We start from the raw sequence: 19,492 nt of genomic DNA on the forward strand, positions 1-19,492 counted from the left end.
CGGACCCCACGTTCCCGAGTCACAGCCCTGCCGCTCTGGGAAAGGTCCTGCCGCCACCTGCTGGCCACAGCCCGGGCAGCGAAGAAAATCTCCAAGGGGAAGTGTCGGGGGAGAGGCAGGACAGCAGCCTAGCCAGGCCCAGGACATGCTCTGGGGTCACCTGCCCTTGGGTGCCCAACTCCCTGACAGGCTGCTGGGCCTGGGATGGCAGCAGGGGTGGCCAGTGGCGCTCGGGTCCTTCCCATGATGCGGCCGGACGGGGTCCCCCACAGGCAGAAGGCCCCCCAGTGCCCTGGAGGGTGGGGTCCCCACTGTGAACTCTGCAGCCCTCGGACTCACGCCCGCTCAGCCCCCCCAGTAGGCCAACCCCTGTGTGGTTACCCCAGTGCCCCAGGTCCCAGCTGTACCCACCGGTGATGGTGGTGGCATCGTGGTATCTGCCCACAGCCGATCCCTTCGGCCCCTGGCTGGCATGGTGCAGGGTGGCTGCTGGTGAGTCCCAGCTGAGGTGGGAGTGGCGGGCGGGTGGGCTTTGGCCTGAGGGTGTCTCACGTGGGCCCGAGGCGTCCAGTTTGACCGGCCTTATGGGGGTCACCCAGCTGCCATGTGGGGAGCGTGGCACCACCCCCTGCTTCAGGAAGCAGCGACCGGGACTGGGCCAGTCCCAAGGTCCCGTCTCCGTCCCACACCTAGGGAGAAAGCACTGGGCATTAGGGCGAGCCATGGGGCGCAGGGAGTGGAACCCGCGTCCTGGCCACCGGCATGGGACACACGTGTCTCTCTGTTGCTCCCACAGCCCTGGCATCCCCAGACAGGCAGCATTAGGCCAGGCGGCTGGAAACCCACGAGCCGGGCGTGCCCCAGGAGTGACGCCCCCCCCAGAGCCAGGGCCCAGGGCTCCTGCACACCCTGGGAGCTGCCTCTGGGCACGGCCGCCTTTCCCACCTGGGCACCCGGCCCAAGGTTCCCACTGGGATCTGGCAGAGGCTGAGTGTGGGGCTGGCGGGGGTCTTACAGGGCGGCCCGGGCAGCCTCGTCATCAGCCTGGGGGGGATCAGAGACGGTTTCATCTGCAGGTGAGGGGAGATGGCGCTGGGGGGCCATGCCCCCATGGCACTGGTAGACTGGCAGTGAGGAGACGGATTGGCCACCAGAGGGCGCCGGGGGCTGCAGGCTCAGCGCGGGGGGCAGAGCAGGTGGTTTGAAGAGCCGGAGCGAGGAGCCGGGTTAGATACCAGGGTGCAGCCTGCGTGTCGCCTTGGTAACCCCCAGCCCTGGGCCCCCCAGCCCTGCCGGTGCCCCTCACTCCCGCCCCGCAGCCCCTGCTAGCCCAGCCCTGGGCCCCCCAGCCCTGCCGGTGCCCCTCACTCCCGCCCCGCAGCCCCTGCTAGCCCAGCCCTGGGCCCCCCAGCCCTGCCGGTGCCCCTCACTCCCGACCCGCAGCCCCTGCTAGCCCAGCCCTGGGCCCCCCAGCCCTGCCGGTGCCCCTCACTCCCGACCCGCAGCCCCTGCTAGCCCAGCCCTGGGCCCCCCAGCCCTGCCGGTGCCCCTCACTCCCGACCCGCAGCCCCTGCTAGCCCAGCCCTGGGCCCCCCAGCCCTGCCGGTGCCCCTCACTCCCGACCCGCAGCCCCTGCTAGCCCAGCCCTGGGCCCCCCAGCCCTGCCGGTGCCCCTCACTCCCGACCCGCAGCCCCTGCTAGCCCAGCCCTGGGCCCCCCAGCCCTGCCGGTGCCCCTCACTCCCGACCCGCAGCCCCTGCTAGCCCAGCCCTGGGCCCCCCAGCCCTGCCGGTGCCCCTCACTCCCGCCCCGCAGCCCCTGCTAGCCCAGCCCTGGGCCCCCCAGCCCTGCCGGTGCCCCTCACTCCCGCCCCGCAGCCCCTGCTAGCCCAGCCCTGGGCCCCCCAGCCCTGCCGGTGCCCCTCACTCCCGCCCCGCAGCCCCTGCTAGCCCAGCCCTGGGCCCCCCAGCCCTGCCGGTGCCCCTCACTCCCGACCCGCAGCCCCTGCTAGCCCAGCCCTGGGCCCCCCAGCCCTGCCGGTGCCCCTCACTCCCGACCCGCAGCCCCTGCTAGCCCAGCCCTGGGCCCCCCAGCCCTGCCGGTGCCCCTCACTCCCGACCCGCAGCCCCTGCTAGCCCAGCCCTGGGCCCCCCAGCCCTGCCGGTGCCCCTCACTCCCGACCCGCAGCCCCTGCTAGCCCAGCCCTGGGCCCCCCAGCCCTGCCGGTGCCCCTCACTCCCAACCCGCAGCCCCTGCTAGCCCAGCCCTGGGCCCCCCAGCCCTGCCGGTGCCCCTCACTCCCGACCCGCAGCCCCTGCTAGCCCAGCCCTGGGCCCCCCAGCCCTGCCGGTGCCCCTCACTCCCGACCCGCAGCCCCTGCTAGCCCAGCCCTGGGCCCCCCAGCCCTGCCGGTGCCCCTCACTCCCGACCCGCAGCCCCTGCTAGCCCAGCCCTGGGCCCCCCAGCCCTGCCGATGCCCCTCACTCCCGACCCGCAGCCCCTGCTAGCCCAGCCCTGGGTCCCCCAGCCCTGCCGGTGCCCCTCACTCCCGACCCGCAGCCCCTGCTAGCCCAGCCCTGGGCCCCCCAGCCCTGCCGGTGCCCCTCACTCCCGACCCGCAGCCCCTGCTAGCCCAGCCCTGGGCCCCCCAGCCCTGCAGGTGCCCCTCACTCCCGACCCGCAGCCCCCTGCCCAGGCCATCAGTTGCCAGGAGACAGAGTGTCGGCCATTTATGTACACTGAGCCTTTGCTCTGCAACAATTACACCCTCTTATCCCACCACCTAGAGACTTAAGAAATGCATAGGGGAAACTGAGGCACCCCTACACTCTGTCTCCTGGCAACTGATGGCCTGGGCCCTTCCCCCCTGCAAGGTGAGAGCTAAAGGGCTGGAGAACAAAGAAATCCGGTGACCTCCTGGCCCGGGAAAGGGACAAAGCCCAGAGGAGGAGGGGCTGGAGGGAGTTTCAGTTTGGGGCTGGCTGGGACATGGAGTGAAGGGCAGACGGTGTGGCCTGGCTCACTGCTCCCCAGAATGGACCCGGCTGAGGGGTCCTGTTCTCTGCACTTACAAGCTCTGTGTTAGACCATGTTCCTGTCGTCTAATAAACCTTCTGTTTTACTGGCTGGCTGAGAGTCACGTCTGACTGCGGAGTTGGGGCAGGACCCTCTGGCGTCCCCAGGACCCCACCTGAGCGGACTCGCTGGGGGAAGCGCCCGGAGGGGCAGAGGATGCTGAATGCTCTGAGGTCAGACCCAGGAAGGTGGAAGCCGGGTGAGCTGTGTGTCCTGAAGACAGGCTGCTCACAGGAAGGAGACCTCCCCAGAGTCCTGCCTGGCTTCATGGGGAGCAGTTCCAGAGCATCGCCCGGGGACTCCGTGACAGCTCTCTCCCGGCTCTGCCAGTGCCCCTCACTCCCAACCCGCAGCGCCCTGCTATCCCAGCCTGGGCTCCCCGAAGCTCTTCCGGGTGCCCCTCACTCCCGACCCACAGCCCCTGCTCTCCCAGCCCTGCGCTCTCCCCCCACACGGGGTCGCAGCTCTGCAGAAACCTCTCATTTCCCATCCTTGTGCGAGCGTTCCCATTCTTGTTCATCACAATAACCTCTGGTGTTTTTTCACCCCATCACATCCAGAGGGTGGATGTCTCCAAAGTGCCCTGCCACCCACATGGGCTGCGGAGCCGGGGGGGCCACCCGGGCCATGATCCTCACCCACCACTTTCTGGCCTGGTCAAACCTGAGCAGCACTGTGACCCCGTGTGCCAGGTCACACTGCCACTCACACTTGGGGGGGTGGGTGTAGGGGCTCCTGGGCTGGGGGAGGGTCAGGTTGCTGGTGGGGGAGGGGGCTGAGAGGGGAAGAGGAGGTTCAGGGAGCAAATCCGTACCCCCCACTTTCAATGATGCTCCGCAGCTCCTGCACCTCCATACACTCAGCAGCACCGAAAAGCAGCCACCTCTGGGGTGGGGTGGAGCAGCCAGGCAGAGAAACACTGCACGGGGAGGGGCCACTTAGGCCAAGGCCACTGGGGCAGAAGCCAAGTCAGCTCCAAGATGTTGCAGGATCTTTTATTGCTTATACAGCACTTTCCATCGACAAACTCATCCCCCCAGGGATGGACCCGTCTCATTATCCCCGGGATACAGACAGGGAAACTGAGGTACCACCTGGGGCCAGGACTTGTGGCAGAGCCAGGATAACAGGTCCTGGACTCACACCACACCTCAGGTCTCATCTGGAAGCCCGTCTCCTCGCTTGACAGGATCTAGGGAGGCCATGTGCAGCCACACAGCTGCCTAGGAGGCCCCGAAGGGGTTAAATTAACCCTCACGGTTATTCAAATCGTTAAACTACCTCAGCCCAGATCCTAGCAACGGAGCCAGGAACGCAGGGCCCAGGGCTCAGGCAGGACGTGCTTTGCCTGCTGCCCTGGGTTATTATTTAACTCTGGGAAGGGGCGGGGGGGGGGGGGGGGGGTGTCATTGGGATCCTGCTGCCTGGAGCCAGCTGGGGCTGAGTTGCTGGAGCTGAGAATATCTGACTCCAAACACAAACCCCATTCAAGGGGGGTGTTGGGAGGGGAGCAGTCAGGGGGATGGGGGGCGAATTTCAATTTGCATTAAAGTCTCTTTGTCACGGAGTCCCCGGGCGATGCTCTGGAACTGCTCCCCATGAAGCCAGGCAGGACTCTGGGGAAGTCTCCTTCCTGTGAGCAGCCTGTCTGCAGGACACACAGCTCACCCGGCTTCCACCTTCCTGGGTCTGACCTCGGAGCATTCAGCCTCCTCTGCCCCTCCGTGTGCTTCCCACAGCGAGTCCGCCCAGGTGGGGTCCTGGGGAAGCCAGAGGGTCCTGCCCCCCAACTCCGCAGTCAGACGTGACTCTCAGCCAGCCAGTAAAACAGAAGGTTTATTAGACGACAGGAACATGGTCTAACACAGAGCTTGTAGGTGCAGAGAACAGGACCCCTCAGCTGGGTCCATTTTGGGGGGCAGTGAGCCAGACAACCACGTCTGCACTTCACTCCATGTCTCCAGCCAGCCCCAAACTGAAACTCCCTCCAGCTCCTCCTCCTCTGGGCTTTGTCCCTTTCCTGGGCCAGGAGGTCACCTGGTTCCTTTGTTCTCCAACCCTTTAGCTCTCACCTTGCAGGGGGAAGGGCCCAGGCCATCAGTTGCCAGGAAACAGGGTGTCGGCCATTCTCTGTGTCCAGACCCCTGCACACACCTGCCCTCTAGGGCTCTGCAACGATCATACACCCTTACCCCACCACCTAGATACTTAAGAACTGCCTAGGGGAAACTGAGGCACCCCCACACTATTCAGAGGAACCATTAAGAACAGTCCCACTTCGTTACATCTCTCCCCCCTTCGAGATCGAACTGAGCGGGGTCACTTTAGCAGGTGACCTGGGGAAGTTCGAAGCCACCAACGTTCCCATGGATGCCCCAGCATCTCTCCCGCTCCTTGGTAGGAGTTACACCAGGCCCTTCCAGTTTCACACCCTCCCTCAGGTCGGGGGTGGTCGATAGCACTCGCAGGCTGCATGTGGGAAGGTTTATGCGGCCCGTGCCCTTTGGCCACCCCAAAACCCCAGGGGGTCAAACTGGGATTGGGTCTTCTCCCCAACAAGCTGGCCAAACACAGCCACTTGGTTATAGGACTGTTTAACTTTCTTAACAGCTTTCACAAAGCTTAACAGCTTTCACAAACACCTTCTCAAAGCTATCCACACTGGGTCTTTCAACAGGAAAGTCAGTGGATCCATTCACCACAGAAAATTCCTGGCCGTTAGGAATTGAAACTTTCTTGATTAAATCACTTTCACACCCTTCAGTGGCAGTAAACTGCTTGCAAAGACTCCATGAGGATTCCTTTCCCTAGGGATTTTCTATGCAACAATTCACCCCTCACAGAAATTCTGCTCTTACCCTCTTTAACGAGGGCTTGCTCTAGAGGAACACTTTCCTGAGCAACAACAGACTCTTTCTGGGTCTCCCTTACATCCAGAATTACCTCTGGCCCATCCGGCGGATTCCTACACAATCCCCTTTCAGGCAAACTTACAGACTTCCTAGATAAAAGGTCAGAAGCATTCTCCTTCCCTTTGCCACACACAAGTTCAGGAATCTTTTCCTTCTTGCTACAGGTTTCCACACCCTCAGTAGGTAACACAATCACATCACCTTTCTGCTCTCCTTGTGCCCTGGCTAGGATCGCACCCTGATTAGACAGAGTTGCTCCACCCTTTCCCAACAACACACTAGCAACAGGCAAAATACAAGCACCAGAATTGTCTGGGCTCTGGGGTTTTACGTAGACACGAACTGGATGCGACCGAGTTACAGGGCCATTCTCCCGAGCAGACACAAACTTAGGACCCTTCCCTTCCTGGGCTTTAGCTGAATCCAGAACCAGCTCTGAGACAACTGCACTACCCTCAACCATCACAGGCTGAAAGGCCCCTTCTGTCTGCTCCACAGACAAAGAAGAGCCGGACACACTTTCTCCTTTCCCAGACACCCAGCTTGGGATCTCATTCCCCTTGTCCCAGCACACAAGGCTGGTCACAGACAACTGCTTGGAGATCGGGGTAGCTCCCTCCATGGGCAAGTCAATACCCCTGACAGACACAGGCACTTTCCTTCCCTGTCACAATTCTCCACCCAGCTAACAGGTAAGGTCCAGGGACACTCAGCTTCCACTCTCCTCGCCTTCCCACCCTGCTGACTAGACAAAGCCATCAGCTCACAAGGCTGCCTAGGCTCATCCAGACTTTCCTTACCCAGCACCTTGCCACTCCCCACAGATCCCCTGCCCGGCCTGTGTCTCCCCCCACTCAGCTGGGGTCTCAGCTCCCCCTGTGCTCAGCGCTGCCCTTGCTGTCCCAGTGGGGGTAGGCAGCGAGCTCGCTGCTTTCCTCACTGCATCAGAGCCAGCCTGAGCCCCCTCTCCGGAGTGCAAGAGGGGCGGAGAGCCCCAGGGGTCTGGTTACAGGCAGGCAGGTAGGTATCCTGAGCCTAGCATCTCCTCCCCCCTGCCAGCCTGGTCATCTGCATTTTCACTGACCATTTCCCTCTCCGCCGATTGGTTCCCTGGATTCAAATTCAAACCCTTGGCAGTTACCGGAGCAGGGCCTGGATCCTGTCCCAAAGAGACACAGTCACCCCAGAACAGGGTCTCGCAGCTGGTATCCTGGAGCACCCCAACGGCCAGCCAGACCTACCCCTCCTGGGTCTGCACAGAGGGCCATAGGCAGGGCGAGGGGCTTCATCCCTGGGACCCTCACCCAGCTCACCCAGCCCCTCAGCATCTGAGGCTGCACCACCCAGGGCCTGACAACAGTTCTCTCCGTCCCAGGATCTCGCCACCCCAGGAATGTCTCCCCATTGATCGGTTTCAGAGTAACAGCCATGTTAGTCTGTATTTGCAAAAAGAAAAGGAGGACTTGTGGCACCTTAGAGACTAACCCATTTATTTGAGCATAAGCTTTCGTGAGCTACATCCGATGAAGTGAGCTCACGAAAGCTCATGCTCAAATAAATGGGTTAGTCTCTAAGGTGCCACAAGGACTCCTTTTCTTTTTCCCCATTGATCACCACCTTCCGCTCCCACTGGAGGTCTGAGGGGCCTGGCCCCAGGAAACTCCACACAGACATATAGGTTGGGGTCAGGAGGGGGAGCCTGTCCACCTCCCCACCCATCTGGCTGACGGAGTCTATGGCCTTGGGACCCAGCAAGGGAGCTAGACACGGGGGCTTTTCCGCAGGGTCCCCCTGGTTCAAATCTCCAGCCTGCTCAAAGGCAGTGAGGTGGGCATCCACATCCCCCCACTCCTTAACCAGGGGCAGCAATTTAGTCTCAAGGTTCCCTGCAGAACTGGCCCCCCCGGGGTCTATCCCCACTCACCCCTGGGGGGTCCCCTGTGCCTCTCCGCTCCCCCACCGCCAGTTCATGCTGCTGCTGCTTCTGCAGCTCTTTCTTGGACTCTCGCTGTCTCTCACAGTCCTCTTGCTCTCTCGGACTCAGCTCCAATCCCGTCCGTCTCCGATCCCCGGATGGGGAACCCAATTGTGAAGACCCTCGTCTGGCCGGGGACAGGAGTCTTGGGGATGTCTGGCTACTACTCCAGCTGCTCCCAGATCCTGCTATAGCCCCATTTGGGGTCAGGAATCTGTTCCTTAGAGCGGTCATCCTCCTCCAGCTGCACGATGAACTGTGCTTTGGTGAACTTTCCAACGCACAACCCTCTCTTTCTGCACACGGTTACAACGTCCTTCTTAAGGAGACGGTGACAGGCCATCACTCCGCTCTTCCCAAGTTGTTGTGGACTCACAGGCCTGTGCGCTCTCAGCTCCCCACGGTTTCCAGGGAGAACCCCTAGTGTGCCAGCCTTCTCGAGGTCACCACCTTTTTGCCAGGGTCGAGCTGCAGACTCCTCCGCCCCTTGGACTGCTCGCTGCAATCCCCCGGGGAACCCTGTTACTGCGCAGTCCTTCTCGCTGGTCACACACTCCCAGGGGTTAACGGCCCCCTGAAACCGCTCCTCTCTGAGCCTTCAGCACGCCTGGTCCTCGTCAATCCCCCTTCGTTTTACTGCTCCCCCGTCACTTACTGCAGGAAGTGCCATCCATGGGGTGCAGTACATCCCACAGCTGCCACCAGTTGTCACGGAGTCCCCAGGCGATGCTCTGGAACTGCTCCCTACGAAGCCAGTCAGGACTCTGGGGAAGTCTCTTCTCTGGGAGCAGCCTGTCTGCAGGACACACAGCTCACCCGGCTTCCACCTTCCTGGGTCTGACCTCGGAGCATTCAGCCTCCTCTGCCCCTCCGTGCGCTTCCCCCAGCGAGTCCGCCCAGGCGGGGTTCTGGGGAAGCCAGGGGGTCCTGCCCCCCAACTCCGCAGTCAGACGGGACTCTCAACCAGCCAGTAAAACAGAGGTTTATTAGACAACAGGGACATGGTCTAACACAGAGCTTGTAGGTGCAGAGAACAGGACCCCTCAGCCGGGTCCATTTTGGGGGGCAGTGAGCCAGACAACCACGTCTGCACTTCACTCCATGTCCCAGCCAGCCCCAAACTGAAACCCCCTCCAGCCCCCCCTCCTCTGGGCTTTGTCCCTGCCCCGGGCCAGGAGGTCACCGGATTTCTTTGTTCTCCAACCCTTTAGCTCTCACCTTGCAGGGGGGAAGGGCCCAGGCCATCAGTTGCCAGGAAACAGGGTGTCGGCCATTCTGTGTGTCCAGACCCCTGCACACACCTGCCCTCTAGGGCTCTGCAATGATCATGCACCCTTACGCCACCACCTAGATATTTAAGAACTGCATAGGGGAAACTGAGGCACCCCCACACTATTCAGAGGAAACATTAAGAACAGTCCCACTTCGTCACACTCTTCATTTAATCAGAGCCTGATAAATCCCCGCCCAGAGTCTTGAGAGACAGGACCTGATTCTCCTGTTACAGCAGCATAGATCTGGAGAGACACCAGCATCGAACGGGAGTAAGGAGGACAGAGCCCAGCTCCTAATGCAGGAGTTTGTAAAACACATCTTGTATCCACCTCATGGGCTGTTCAGCATAGAGGGTAACAGTCTACTACTGCTGCCCAGATAAAGGAGCTGCCCCTTTAGCTCCAGTGGTGCTGAAGGACCCAGGTCCATACGGGGCGGGAGGCTGTTGCTAACCCAGGGATCCCAGCCTGGGCTGCCCGCTGTTTCCCAGCCCAGCACACAGGGACTTCCCAGACGAACAATGGTTCCCTCCCCATCAAAGCACTAGACCTGAGGCAGCACCCAGGGCTACCCCACAGCCTGGGTGCACCTGAACCTGCTGGCAGAGCCAGCCCCTCGCAGGCGTTAATGGGACCCAATTTCCTCCCACCGCCCCAGCTGCACATCAGGAGCGTCCTGGGCGCAGGAAGGGCCCTGCAGGGCTGAGCTGGGCTCTGGGACCAAAGGGGCAGCGGTGTGGGGCTGCCAGGCTCCAAGCCCCCTTCCCAGGATGCTGCATGAGCTAGGATTTGTCACACTCTGGTGGGCAAGGCAGGGGGGTTGGTTCTTCAGGGACCAGAAGGAGCCTGGGATTTGCAGCTGCAGGTGTGTGTTTCTCACCAGCTCCATTTGTCCGGGTCAAGCCCGGTCTGGCCTTGCCCACTCAGGCTGCAAAATGCCCCAAGGGGGCCAGATCCTATGTGAGGCCCCGTGTGCTGCCCTCAGGCATCCCTCTCCCAGGAGAGCCCTGATTTACACACAGGGAAACTGAGGCAGGGAGGGGCTATGCCCTTCTCAAAGTCCACCAGCCAGTCAGTGGTAGAACTGGGACCAGAACCCAGAAGTCCTGACTCCCCCACCCCCGTTCTTACCGCTGGATGCTGCTCCTCTCCCAGAGCTGGGAACAGAACCAGGAGCCCTGACTCCAGGCTCCCTCTTGCTCTACCCACTAGTCCCGACTGCCTGAAGAAACGCTGATTCTATCCCTGCATCCCGGGGCAGGATGGCTGTGAAGAGCCGGGCCCCGCCCTGGCGGGAGTAAAGTCCAGCCGGCTGTACTTTTCCCGGCAGTTCAGGATGGCACCTGCCAGGTCACGCGGAGAGACACGCAGGGCCAAGGCAGGGCGGCTCCCCCAACACACCGTCTGCGGCCATAAAGGGACCACGGGAGGGGCAGTAAAACCACGCAGCCTCCCACCCTCAAGGCCGCCCTGCAGGGAGCCGCTGCCGGCCCTGGCACAGAGCAGCGGGCTGAGCCTGCCCCCACTGCTGCCCCACAATGCCCCAGAGCTGCACCACACCCGCTCCACACATCGGGGCCAGGGCCCTGCCCAAGGCCCTGCAGCAGCTTCACCCACTGCTGGACACCAAGGGGCAGGCCGCTCAGGACCTGTCGGGATGGGGGTCCCCCCTCCCCTCCCCCAGGGAATCAGGGCCATGTCACACGGAGCCGGCTGCCTTCACAGCGCCCACACGGCCTGAGCAGCGACTGTCAGGGGAGGATCCCCCCCCCCCCCCCGCCCAAAAGGACAGCCAGCAAGGAGGGAGGGGAGCACAGGATGGCTAAGGGGGGGCTGCCAATATCAGAGTGTGGGGCCATCCCCTCCCCAGCCCCCATTCAGAAATCCTGCACAGAAGCCTAGTGGTTAGAGCAAGGCAAGGTGGGAGGCAGGACTCCTGGGTTCTGGGAGGGGAGCAGGGGCTAGTGGGCGTGGGGGCACCTTGGCGGCCAGGACTCCTGGGTTTCATTCTCCAGGACTCCACTGTGTGCCGCTGTAAAATCTGCTTCCCTTCTCGTGCCTTGGCTTCCCAGGCTGGGAGCGGGGTCAGTGGGTGGGGACAGGGGAGCCCCCGGGAAACTCCCAGCCAAATGGGGTGGGGGTGGGGGGGCGATTCCTGGGCCTGTCCAGGAGACGCGTCCGTCCCTCTGGGAGCCCTGCGGGGTCGAGCTGCTTCGGGATCCCCGACAGCTGGGGCTAGTGGGGGAGGGGCGGGAGCTATTCCTAGCCTTCCCCCCCCCGGCCCTGCACCTGCTGACACCACTGAGCTAACTCCTCCAGGGCGAGCCCGTGTGATCTGTCCTCGCCCGAGCACCGGGGTGCGAGGGCAGGAGCAGCGAACGGCCCGTGGCGGCAGGGGATGTAAAGCGTTTCCTCCTGCAGCACGTCCGCCTGGCCCAGCTGCCGGTGCGTTTGCCAAGCCCACGACTGCCGCGTAATAAACGGCCCGCGACTTCCCCTGCGCCTTGTGACTGAGCCATGGGAACCGGGCCGGCTCTTCCCGGCAGAGCTGCCCTGACGCCAGCTCTCCTCACGGCTTCGTCTTCCCTTCCCAGGGACCCTAGCACATCCCTGGCGGGTTGGCAACCCGGCTGCTCTCGGACGCACTGCTGTGGGCCTGCGAGCGCCCTGGGCCCGGGCACGCCCCCTGAGGAACCTGCAGAGGGGGCCCCTGAACCCCAGAATGCTGAGCACCCCCCATTTCAGCACAGCCAACGGCCGCAGCAGCTGCCCAGGCCCCTGAGAAGCCGGCCCGATACCCTGAACTTGGCTCCGGGTCCAGGGCCTGGCAGTGGATTCTGAAGGAGACACTGGGGTGGGGTTCTCGGGACGGCGATTTCTGCTGCCATCAAACCCTGACTTAGATCTTTGTCCGACCCCTCAGACCCCAGCCCACTCGGTAACACTTCCAGGCTACGCCGGGGTCTGCTGGCGGGACGGGTCAGGCACCAGAGTAGCGGGACTGGGAAGCTGGCTGGGGCAGGGGCTCCCGGCTCCTGCCTGCTCCAGGCTGTGGTTGCTACCCTGGGTCAGGGCCTGAGCCAGCTGGGTCCCCGGGGCTCCTGAGGAAGAACTTCCCGATGCTGAGGGGCAGCGAGGGACGGGAGAGGAGCATGACCCTGCCCAGGGCCTGGGTGGACTAGACGGGCTCTGGGGCACGTCCATCTCCATCATGACGGCGCTGAGACAACTGCCTTGGCGGGAGGAACTGCCTTGACGGGAGGCTCCTCTGGGCCTCGCTGCCTCCGGGGCGCCCACTCCCCCCGGCCCTCGCTGGGTCCACTGCCGTGGGGGCCCATTGCTCCAGCCAGTCCGTGGTGTCATCGGGGCCCAGTGGCTGGTGGGGAAGTTGGCCAGGGGCTGGCGGGATGCTGCACACAAAGCACCGCATGCCCGCTGCAGAGCTAGGCAGGAGCCTCCTGCTTCCCCGGCACAGGGCCAAGGGGGGCCGCTGCATGATGCCCCCTTGAAGGGCACGGGCTGGGTGCAGGCTCAGACAGTGCCCACTTGGAGGGCAGGGCTAACGCTCTGGCCCAGGCCCCAGGGGATCCCAGTGCGGCACAGGGCTCAGGCCCCCAGGGGAAAGGAGACGCTGCAGGAACGGAGCATCACCCATCCGTCTACCTGCCCTCCCCCCACTCCTTTCTCTCTCCCAGGGGTGAGCCCAGGAGCCGCCTTCCCACCCAGGTTTCCCATGGAGACAGACCGTGCGGTTCAGAGGCCGGCGGCTCCGGGGTCCGGCTGGCGGCACTGTCCTGGCTCCCAGGCCGGCCAGATCTGGAGGGGGAGCGGGTTCGTGAGTCAGCACGCTCGCAGCTCCTTGGCCTGGCTCCTGCAGACAGATTAACGCAGCCTGAGAACAGGACCCTGCTCTGACGCACTGACAGCAGCTCCAATCGAGCCCCGAGCCCTCAGCCACCTCGGCACGGAGGGTGCGACCCGTAGGGGCTCCCAGGGCGTCTGGGGCCAAGCAGGGCACCTCTGCTGCTTCCATCCCTCCCCTCCAGAGAGCAGCCTCCTCCCCAGGCCCAGCATGGCACGAGCCTGGGCCACGGAGATCTGCATGGGGCTTGTCTAGACCCACCACAGGGGGTGCTGCAGGATCACGGGGTGCCCCCTGCCCCAGCTGGCCCCAGGCACGATAGCCCGGCCTTGGGGATTGAACCTGGGTCTCTTGTACAGTCCTCTCTGTGCCACATTCACTGCCAGCCCTGCCCTCTCTCTCCTCCAGGCGACTGCCTAGCACCCCTGCGATCCGAGCCAAGCAGCCCTCACATGGGCATTGTCTTTGCCATCCCCTGTGACTCCCCGGCTCAGAGCCAACCACGCCCAGAACAAACACACCACAGAGCGGCCTGGGCAGGAGGGTGAACGCTGGCTGAGTGCAGAGGCCTGCGGGGAGGGGTCCCCTTTACGGGGATACCTGTTTGGACAGAGGTTACAGCAGCTGGCAGGGGACTCCCGGGTTCTATCCATGGGTGTGAGAGGGGAGTGGTGTCTAATGGTTAGAGCAGGGGGGCTGGGAGTCAGGAGTCCCGGGTTCTGTCCCTGGCTCTGGCAGGAGAGTGGGGACTGGTGGTTAGAGCAGGGGGGCTGGGAGCCCGGACTCCTGGGTTCTACTCCCAGCCAACACTGACTCACTGTATGACCTTGGCCAAGTCCCATTCCCTCTACCTGCCGACTGTCAAATCAGGCGGTGGTGCTGCCCGACCAGCGGGGGCTGCAAGGCTCCCTGTAAAGCGGTGTGAGAGTCCCAGGCCGTACCAGGCTAGAGATGGGCCACCAGGGGTGGGGGGGCACAAGCCAGGAGCCCCAAACGATGGCACGTGTCCAGCAGGAGGCAAGATGGAGCAGGCAGACAGAGCCTTGGGGGCATGTCTGACCCCAGCTCCTCCCAGCCACCCCTGCTGGTCTGGGAATGGCCGTGCTAGGAGGGGCCGTGACAGCCTGGGCCCCCTCGGAAGGCGCCGGCTGCTGTTTCAGACTGCGGCTGCTGGACTATTTATTCCCCGCAGCTGCTGCTGGAGCCTGAGGCTTGCCCTGGAGCGGGCTGGGGGCAGCCAGCTTGCAGCCGCCCACATCTGATGGTGTCAGAAGGGGGCTGGGCAGGAGATCCGGGGACAGGCTGGGCTCGCTGGGAGTGGGGGAAGCAGAACGGAAGGGCGGCGGTGGGCACAGGTAGCCAGGAGCAGTGGCCATTGCCGAGAGGAGCCCGGACAGGAGCAGAGCGTGCTGAGGAGACGGCAGGCCCCGGCTCGCCCGTTCCCCAAGCCAGACGCTGCCTCACTCCTGGTGACTGTACAGGTGGCTGGAGCCTGGGTGGGGCCGCAAGCGGCAGGTCCTGGCAGGCTGCAGCCGGCTCCACGCGCCAAGGAGAGGCGCCGGCTCCCGGCAGCCCAGGGCAGGGCTGATGGGGCCAGGACAGCTGCAGATTGGTGCCGCTCCTGGACGCAGGGGCCGGAAGAGCCCCCCAGATGCCAGGAAGGGGCTCACAGGGCTCCCCAGGACCCCTCCAGCTGGTGAAGGGGCAGCACCGGCAGGAGGGGTCCCTGGGGAGCCTCATCCGGCCCGGCTCAGCTGGGAGGGTGGGAGTGGAGATGCTCCCACTTGAGCCCCATGGGGGACACTGGGCCTGGGGCTGCTGTTTGAAGCCAGGCAGCCCTATTGCTCCTCCCTCCAGGGCATGGGAAACGGGCCATTACTAGACACCCATCCAGAGCCTTGGCACGGACACCAGCGCACACGGCTCACCTGGGGAATCTCAGGCCCAGGGCAAGCTACACACTCAGCTCCAGGCATCGCCACCTGCCCCGTGGGGAGAAGCCGAGGTGATGGCTGGGCCATGTACAGAACGTCACTCAGGGCAGGCCCAGCCATCACCTCCCATCTTCCCCCAGCACAGCTGGGAGGCACCAGGCCAAAGGGGATATTTGGAACCCGCCTGGCAATGTACTTCCTGCAGCGGCTTATGGGGCTGTAAAGTGGGTGAAGCCAAAGCAGCCAGAGCCAGGGCATTTGCATGGGCAGGGATGAGTCAAGCCCGCAGTGGGCAGGGCAGCCCTGGTGTCTGCATCCCTGCTGCGTGCCTGGGCACCGCCAGCACAATAACGGCTAACGCTCGCTAACCATAGCAGGGCTGTGCCCGGGGGCAGAGAAGCCCAGACCCCAAGCTTTTCCCAGCAGTGGTTTCTCGCCACACTCCCCCACTGGACATCATGTCCCATCCCTCCTGCTCCTCTGACCCGCCTGAGCTGGGGGTCAGGCCCACACGCCCCCCGTGACTCACCTTTCAGTGGCACTCTAAGCCAGATGCCTGCGCAGAGTGGCACATGGGTAGATGTACCCCAACCCGCACCCTGTACACTGTGGTCTGGAGCACTGATGGATAAGCCAAGTGCTCAGCTGTCCAGGTTTGGCTCTGGGTCACTGCAAATTTGAGCAGAGACACTGAGGCAAAGCCTCAGGGATCTCAGTGCCCAGGCAGGATGAGAATGGGCACTTGTGGTACCAGGAAGCCGCGGGGCTTCAAAACCAAGTCTCAGACCCACCCCGGCCACATGCCGCTCCCTGCCTGACCGTGAGAGCGGGCCACACAAATCAACAGTGTCTCCTGCCAAAAACATTCAAACCCATTTTTTTTATTAAAAATGCTTCAACTAAATTCTCTGGGTCTTAACCCCCACAAAATCGAAACAAAACAAAGTTTCATCTCGCCCAGCGATTTTTGGTTTGGTTCCAATTTCAGATTCTAGGGGCAGGAGAAAAGCCCCTTCCTCACCGACTCTTCACCTTTTCCCAGTGAAAAAAAGTACCGGGGGGGGGGGGGGCAAATATCTGAACATCAGGAACAGAAACAGAACAAAAATATTAATGAGACTAAGCAAAAACTTTCATTTTGTTTAATTTCTGATCCTCCCCCCCAAAAAAAAAATTTTTTGCACCATTTTTGCAAACCATTTTGATTGCAACAAAACTATTTTTCAACAGGGAAACCCAGACCTTGCCACCCGCTCTTCTAGTAGCCTCAGAATAGCTGATTGGCAACCTCTGCCTTCCTGGTTCCTCTTTGTCCTCTGCTCAGCAGTCTGACTGTCCTGGGATGAGGGAGGCACGTAGGACACGGCTCGTGACACGCCGAGGACTGATCACAGCCATGCACACCACGATGCAATCGACAAGGGGACAAAGTTATCTCAGCCCCAAGTGTGGGGGCATGTCTGGTTTTCATAGATTCACAGCGTATAAGGCCAGGAGGGACCATCAGATCAGCGAGTCTGACCTGCACGTCCCAGGCCTTCAAACTTCAGCCAGTTCCCCCTGCACTGAGCCCAGTGACTTGTGTCTGGCTAAAGCCCCCCTCTTCCAGAAAGTCGCCAGCCTGGGTCTGCAGACCCCAGGAGACGGGGAGCCCACCAGTGCCCTGGGTCAGTCACCCGCCCTGCTCACAACATGAGCCTGAGGGGCCCAGGGGATTTGCCAGACCACCTGTGGCCTCTCTGAGATGAGCCTTGTTTCCCATTTCTCTGACTTCACCTTCCCGCGGCCGGGCCCTAGGCTGGACTCCAAAGCCCTTTGGATCTGGTATTTTCTGCCCAGGAAGGTACTTACACCGCACGCCAGGCCGGTGGGTACGGCTGTACAGGTCTCTCTGCCCGCATTTCCTTCAGCCCTGGAACCCTTGTGGCTCCTTTCTCCACCTTGTCAGGCCCGTGGGAACCCCAGCACTGGGCGCAGGATCGGGGATGCGCCTCACCCCTGCGGGACAGAGCGGCCCCATCCGCTCACTCCTCCGTCTGCAGGGCCAAGCATCGCACCAGCCCCTTGGGCCACCGCTTCTCCTGCTGAGCGTCCTGTCTGAGGGGCCCAGGGGCTGCCCTTCCCCCCACGCACTCCAGCTCTGCTCGGTCAATCGGGGGCCAGCCAAGACCCCCCATCAGCAGCCCCCAAAAGGCCGCAGATCTCAGCCCCCCTCCCCCCCCCCCAGTTCTGGGGCACGTTCCAGGATCGCTCCCGCGGCTGCTGTTCCTGCGCGCTGGGCCAGTCAACGGGAGGTTTCACGCCAATGGGAACCGGGCGCCCAACTCCCTTGGGCGCCTTTGGGGAGCCCAGCCGGGAACGCCGCGGCGCTGCTCCGGCGGAGCCCGGGCAAACCCGCATCCCCGGCACAGCTCGTGTCCCGGCGCCAGCGAAGCGCGAAACCCATTAAATCCCGCCGGCTAATCCGCGCCGGCCGGTCCCTGCAGGGAGCGGAACGTCCCCGAGCCGGCCGGGACCCCGCTCCCGGGGAGAGCCGCGGGACCCCCCGGGCGGACAATCGCAGGGCCAGCGAGGGGTCCCCTGGGCAGCCCAGACCCCGCTTCTCCGATCCGGGACCGGGGCAGCCGGGGAGACCGCGGGGGGCTGGCCGGGCTCGGCGAGCAGAACCGGGCGCCTTGGGGGACCCCCCCGGGGGGCTCAATGTCCCTCCCACCCCCCGGCCGCCACCGCTGCGGTTCGCGTCTCCACGGACGCAGCGCGCCCGGAGCCCAGCCCTGCCCGCAGCGGGGCTCGGGGGGGCTGGGCAGGGGGCTGCAGCGGGGCTCGGGGGGGCTCTGCAGGGGGCTGCAGCGGAGGGCTCTGCAGGGGGCCGCAGCGGGGCTCGGGGGGGCTGGGCAGGGGGCTGCAGCGGGGCTCGCCGGGGGCTGGGCAGGGGGCTGCAGCGGGGCTCGTGGGGGGGCTCTGCAGGGGGCTGCAGCGGGGGGCTCGGCAGGGGGCTGGGTCGGACTCACTCTGTCTCCTGCCGCAGACCGGCCGGCGGCTCCAAGCTGCATTTAACTAGGAAGCAAATGAAACTTACACATGCCTCCCCCCCTTGATCTGTTACCGAGCCGCTCCTACAGCAGGTGGGGGGGACCGCAGGGCCTGCTGGGAGTTGTAGTCCAGGGGCCCCCCAAAGTTGCCTCTCCAGGAGGCTCTTTGGCGAGGAAGCGGGACTCCATTTCCCAGGGCGCCTTGGCGCACAGCCCCAGCGCCTCCGAGTGCGGGCCCGGAGTTTGCCGCCCAGCCTGGGAGCGACAAGGAAGAGCAGGGCTGGGAGCTGGCAGGGGTGATATGGGCGGTGCCATCCCTCCCCCGGCGGACCAAGACTTTGTTCCCCCTTTGGACTGGAGAAAAACCTCCTAAACCTACCCCTGGTGCAGAGTGGCCCATTCCCCGCGCCGCCGGCCGGCCTCACACCGGTGCCAAGAGGGCGTCAAACCCCTGGCAGGGCTGGATCCAGTGTGGCCCTGCATGCTAGGCCGTTTTCCAGGGAGCCCCCCGTTTAGGCACCTAAGGGGCAGGTTTGCCCAGTGCTCAGCAGCGGGACACAGCCACATTCCCCCGAGAACCAGCCCCCTGCCCTCCTGAACTGGGCCCCCGCTGGGGGCGCTGAGCCCTTGGGAAAAAGGTCGGCCCCCATGCCATCATTTCTACCAGCGCAAAGAGAAGGCCAAACGCAGCCAGCCCGATCCACGAGCACGCGGCCCTCCCTTCGCACGCCGGCCCCCGGAGCAGGCCGCTGGCCAGCGAGGCCCTGGGTGAGACGGAGATCTGACTCTCCAGGTGCCAGTGAGGCCGGTGCCAGTCCATCCTCGGCTACGTTCCCCAGCGCATCCTGTCCCTGCGTGGGCGTTATAGACCGCGGTGTATGGTGCTCCTCCAGCATCCTCACCGCCGTGCTGTGAGCATGTGATCGCACCTTTGGGAGGGGAACCGTCGTCAGGTCACCCAGTGACCATGGTTACTGACAGTCCCCAGACGGATAAGGAATCCTGGAGCCTAAGGTAGGCAGGGGAACGAGCTCGCCCATTGCTGGGAAGCAGCTGTCTCTGGGTAGGCTGCAGCAGGTGTGTAGCAGCTCCCAGACTGGGACACTGCGGGACAGCAAGCAGAACATAAGCGCAGCCAGACTGGGTCAGACCAAGGGTCCATCTAGCCCAGGGTCCTGCCTTCTGACAGTGGCCAGTGTCAGGTGCCCCGGAGGGAATGAACAGAACAGGGAATGATCAAGTGATCCATCCCCTGTCACCCATTCCTGGCTCCTGGCAAACAGAGGCTAGGGACACCATCCCTGCCCATCCTGGCTAATCGCCATTGATGGACCTGTCCTCCATGAATTTATCTAGTTCCTTTCTGAACCCAGCTACAGTCTTGGCCTTCACAACATCTTCTGGCAGAGTTCCACAGACAGACTGTGC

General features: G+C 63.4%; 1 long non-coding RNA gene across 1 annotated transcript; it reads right to left on the reverse strand.

Annotated features, from left to right (window-relative positions):
* Positions 1–550: 550 nt before the first annotated feature.
* Positions 551–18,123, reverse strand: LOC119564523. Its single transcript, XR_006287678.1, has 4 exons — positions 18,040–18,123; positions 16,275–16,369; positions 12,982–13,107; positions 551–689 (listed from the first exon to the last, which is right to left on the reverse strand). It is a non-coding gene; the product is annotated as an uncharacterized LOC119564523 (long non-coding RNA).
* Positions 18,124–19,492: the final 1,369 nt, after the last annotated feature.

The sequence above is a fragment of the Chelonia mydas genome, chromosome 27 (genome assembly GCF_015237465.2).
Source record: "Chelonia mydas isolate rCheMyd1 chromosome 27, rCheMyd1.pri.v2, whole genome shotgun sequence".
Lineage (NCBI taxonomy): Eukaryota > Metazoa > Chordata > Testudines > Cheloniidae > Chelonia > Chelonia mydas.